Source organism: Rhinopithecus bieti, unplaced genomic scaffold (genome assembly GCF_001698545.2).
Source record: "Rhinopithecus bieti isolate Rb0 unplaced genomic scaffold, ASM169854v2 scaffold_12642, whole genome shotgun sequence".
NCBI classification, from domain to species: domain Eukaryota; kingdom Metazoa; phylum Chordata; class Mammalia; order Primates; family Cercopithecidae; genus Rhinopithecus; species Rhinopithecus bieti.
Window position 1 is genome coordinate 27,203 of NW_016807465.1, and position 4,861 is coordinate 32,063.

Below are 4,861 nucleotides of genomic sequence, written 5' to 3' on the forward strand. Positions count from 1 at the left end.
CCGCCCGTCTCGGCCTCCCAAAGTGCTGGGATTACAGGCTTGAGCCACCGTGCCTGGCCGAGAAAAATTTTAAGAAAGATATGAGGATGTGTTTTTTGTTTAAAAAAGACATGCTTTTTGTTTAAAAGTAATGTGTTTTTTGTTTAAAAATAATGTGTTTTTTGTTTAAAAAAGAATAATTTTGTCTGGTTTGGGGGTTATTTCAAAATAAACAAGAGGCCCTGGGCCTTCCAGCCAGGGACTCTGCACCAGCCGGTCCCAGCTGCTGCGCACTGCCCTAGGTATCTGGGTGATCACAGGCAGTAGCAAGGGCCATGATGACAGATGATGGCGAGGAGCAGCTCAATGAGCTGGAGGTTTTGGAGTCCATCTACCCTGACTCCTTCACAGGCAGATGTCTCTCAGTTATCCCTGTATAGCTCCAGTCCTGTTCATGTTCTCTCTCACTTAGCAGTACATCTGTGCTGTGAGGGTGTAACAGGATATAAGGGGATGAGTGAAGAAAGGTTTGAGGGTTTCATTAACTGGCTTGATTGCACATTGATCCAACCCTCCTAACAACTAGTCTTCCAAAACATAAATGGACTTTCCTCATACCACATTCTGCTTCAGCAGTGCTTCACTTGACAGAGTCCTGCTAAGTAGTGTCAGAAAATCCACCCAGCTTCACCATACTGTGACATCTGAGGCTGGAGAAAATGATGAAACCCTCAAGTTTACATACCATGGAAAATAGCCAGACAGAGCTTCCCTTTATGAAATATTCTCCCAGGAAAATCTAGAAGATAATGATGTCTCAGACATTTAAATTACTAGCATTACAGCTGAAGGAAATCTTGGTATGGTGGTGATCTTTATCTAGTGACAGCTGTACAAGAAAAATTAAATGAAATAGTAGATCGGATAAAAACTAGAAGAGAGGAAGAAAAGAAACAAAAGAAAAGAAGTAGAAGAAACTGAAAAGCAATTATTCCACGGTACTCCTGTTACATTTTCTTTTTTTTCTGAGATGGAGTCTTGCTCTGTCACCCAGGCTGGAGTGCAGTGGCATGATTTCAGCTCACTGCAACCTCTGCCTCCAGGGTTCAAGCCATTTTCCCGCCTCAGCCTCCAGTCCTCAGCCTGGGACTACAGGCATGTACCACCATGCCCAACTAATTTTTTCCATCTTAGTAGAGACGGGGTTTTGCCATGTTGGCCAGGCTGGTCTCAAACTCCTGACCTCAGGTGATTCACTCGCCTCGGCCTCCCAAAGTGCTGGGATTACAGGCGTGAGCCACCATGCTAGGCCAAGAATTTCTTAAATTGGAAGAGCAAGCTTGATGAGAAACTCTTGGAAATTAAAAAGAAATGAATGAAAGAAGAACCAGCAAGAAAAATAAATTAAGTGGGAAACAAGTTTTGAAACAGATCATAATCTTGATATATCTGATATCCAGTTCTTGGAGGATGCTGGAAACAACGTGGAGGTATTATAGATGAGTTGTTTTTTTTGTTTTTTTGTTTTTTTGTTTTTTTTTTTTTGAGTTGAAGTTTCGCTCTGTAGCCTGGGCTGGAGTGCAATGGTGCAATCTCGGCTCACTGCAACCTCTGCCTCCTAGGTTCAAGCAATTCTCCTGCCTCAGCCTCCTGAGTAGCTGGGATTACAGGCATGCGCCACCACGCCTGGCTAATTTTGTAGTTTTAATAGAAATGGGGTTTCACCATGTTGATCAGGCTGGTCTCGAACTCCTGACCTCAGATGATCTGCCCGCCTCAGCCTCCCAAAGTGCTGGGATTACAGGCCTGAGCCACCGCACCTGGCTTTTTTTTTTGTTTGTTTGTTTTGTTTTGTTTTGTTTTTTTGAGACAGAGTCTTGCTCTGTTACCCACGCTGGAGTGCAGTGGCACGGTCTTGGCTCACTGCAACCTCTGCCTCCTAGGTTCAAGCGATTCTTCTGCCTCAGCCTCCCAAGTGGCTGGGATTACAGGCGCAGGCCACCACGCCTAGCTAATTTGTTTTGCCATGTTGGCCAGGCTAGTCTCAAACACCTGAACTCAGATGATTCACCAGCCTCAGCCTCCCAAAGTGCTGGGATTACAGGTGTGAGCTTCCACCCCCCCGCCAGATGAGTCTTTGTTCCAGGAAATGGATGACTTGGAGCTGGAGGATGAGGAGGATGACCCAGACTCCAGTCCTGCAGACCCAGAGAGTGACTTCACTGACTAATGGAGCATCTCCACCTGCAGGGAGGCTCGACTGAAAACAGCACCTGTGGCTATGCTTAGAGGGTTTTGATTTTCCTTTTCTTTTTTTTCTAAGAAAAAATAAGTTTCAGTAGAATGTTTTTCTGATAGCTTTCATCATTGAACTTAATAAACTGACCTTAAAATTTCAAATAGAAAAACCAAAATAAATAAAGAAAAGAGTGACACAGCTAAAACTACAATATGAAAAGTTGGGAAAAAAAATTAGAGAGAATCTTGTGTTGTTAGAGTGATAAAAAAAAAAATAGTATTTTTCGTCCTAAAGTAAAATGACTGGATTGTTATTGTTCCAAAATTGGAAAAAAACCCATATATATATGTATATATCCCATGTATACACATACACACATATATATGAAAACATATACATACATACATATGCATACACATAAACATGTATATCCCATATACACATAAACACATATCTATAAACATATACATACATAATATGCATACATATATATAACTGGATTAAAGAGTTGTAAAATATTTTGTGAAAATTTTGTGAAATATCCATCTTGTAAAAGGAGATTTTGTGTGATCAAGCTAAGTAATATTAAACATACATTATTTGTAAGTTTTTCTAAAAACTGAGCATTCATATCAAAGGTATGCTGATATAAAACTAGAATTTTGTCTCCTATGTGAAAACTACAAGATGTTCTTAGAGGATTGATCTGCTCTTAATAGAAAATAGTGAAGGGTTTTTTTTAAATCTTTTAGGTAATTGGCCTGTGAAATGAAGATTTGGTGTATTATCAAAATAATTCTCTATGCTTTATGCTTTCTTTACTAGTCTTTGATTACTTTTAAAAACTAAGTCTTCTCAATATCAAAGAGCTACCTTTTTTGTTCACAACTGTGTAACCTTTTGTATTTGCCTTCATAACATTTTATTGTCATTTATACTAATTAGATGACCAAGATCATATTTGATGTAAAGCTTTAAGTTTTTTGACATTTTTGACAAACTTTCCAAAATGAAATTCCAAATTAAGTCCTTTTTTGACCTTGAAATAACTTTGGGATTTTCCAGTAGGGCCCCTGGAAAGCCCAAAGGACATGTTTCTTACCTTTAAAAAGAGCAATACTGGCTGGGTGTGGTGGCTCACGCCTGTAATCCCAGCACTTTGGGAGGCCGAGGTGGGCAGATGACGAGGTCAGGAGATCGAGACCATCCTGGCTGACACGGTGAAACCCTGTCTCTACTAAAAATACAAAAAATTAGCGGGGCGTGGTGGTGGGTGCCTGCGGTCCCAGCTACTTGGGAGGCTGAGGCAGGAGAATGGCGTGAACCCGGGAGGTGGAGGTTGCAGTGAGCTGAGACTGCACCACTGCACTCCAGCCTGGGCAACCGAATGAGACTGTCTCAAAAAAAAAAAAAAAAAAAAAGAGCAGTATTAAATTAATTAGGTTTATTTGATAAGTTATATAGAAAGCATTGTCAAATTATAAGTAATGCTAAAGCTTCTTTAAGTTATATCTATAAATGTTATTAATATGAGTCCTCCAAAAACGGCATGACATTCCTAAAAGTCTAATACGTTATCAACTATAATTTTAGTTATTATGTTATAATGTTATATGCCACAGAAATAATCAAATTTCCTTGTTAATGTCTCATTATAATTAACTGTCATCAGATTTTTAAGCGTGGCCATTTAAAATCTTTGTCATCCATGGAGAGTTACTGTTTCACTTTAATTCTTCTTTAAGGACATTAACAGGCGGCTAGAGTTTAAAATAATTTCTTCTTCTTCTTCTTTTTTTTTTTTTTTTTTTTTTTGAGACTGTGTCTTACTCTGTCTCCCAGGCTGGAGTACAGTGGTGTGATCTTGGCTCCCTGCAACCTCCACCGACTGGGTTCAAACAATTCTCCTGCCACAGCCTCTCAAGTAGCTGGGATTACAGGTATGCGCTACTGTGCCTGGATAATTTTTGTATTTTTAGTAGAGATGGGGTTTCACCATATTGGCCAGGCTGGTCTCGAACTTCTGACCTCATGATACATCTACCTCGGCCTCCCAAAGTGCTGATATTACAGGCGTGAGCCTCCATGCCCAGCCAAGAATCTGCTTTCTTTATAACAAAATACAATTATAAAGAATAGTTTGGCTTATTAGCCTCAAGAGGGATTTAAAAGCCTGATCCATGATTCCTTATCAAAAGTTCCAGCAAAACAAACTTAAAAAGAGCCAATGTGGTCAGTCACTATTCTTGCTGCACTTATGTATATAATCAGGCCAAGTTTAATGAGGCTAAGCTTATTCTGCAAGCAAATTAATCTTACCCTGATTATCTTTGGTCAAAATGGGGTAACTGTAAAGAGAAAATTGTTTCTGAAGAAAAGTATAATACATCAGTTATTAGATTATAACCCTGTTCATTGATTTGAGATTTTGTTATCTACCTGTAGAGCAGACTGGATCCTTAATTCTTCTAGTTTCCTCCAGTATCTGACTACTACTCTTCAACTAAGAATAAGAACTGCTGCCAGGCACAGTGACTCACACCTGTAATCCCAGTGACTCTGGAAGCTGAGGCAGGAGGATTGCTTGAGGCCTGGAGTTTGAAGTGTCCGGGGCAATATAGCAAGACCTCCCTCTATAAAAAA

The 4,861-nt window shown here is 39.9% G+C and overlaps 1 pseudogene; it reads left to right on the forward strand.

The window, feature by feature from the left end:
- Positions 1 to 317: 317 nt before the first annotated feature.
- LOC108535873 (RWD domain-containing protein 1-like) lies at positions 318 to 2,209 on the forward strand (annotated as a pseudogene).
- The last annotated feature ends 2,652 nt before the right edge of the window (positions 2,210 to 4,861 follow it).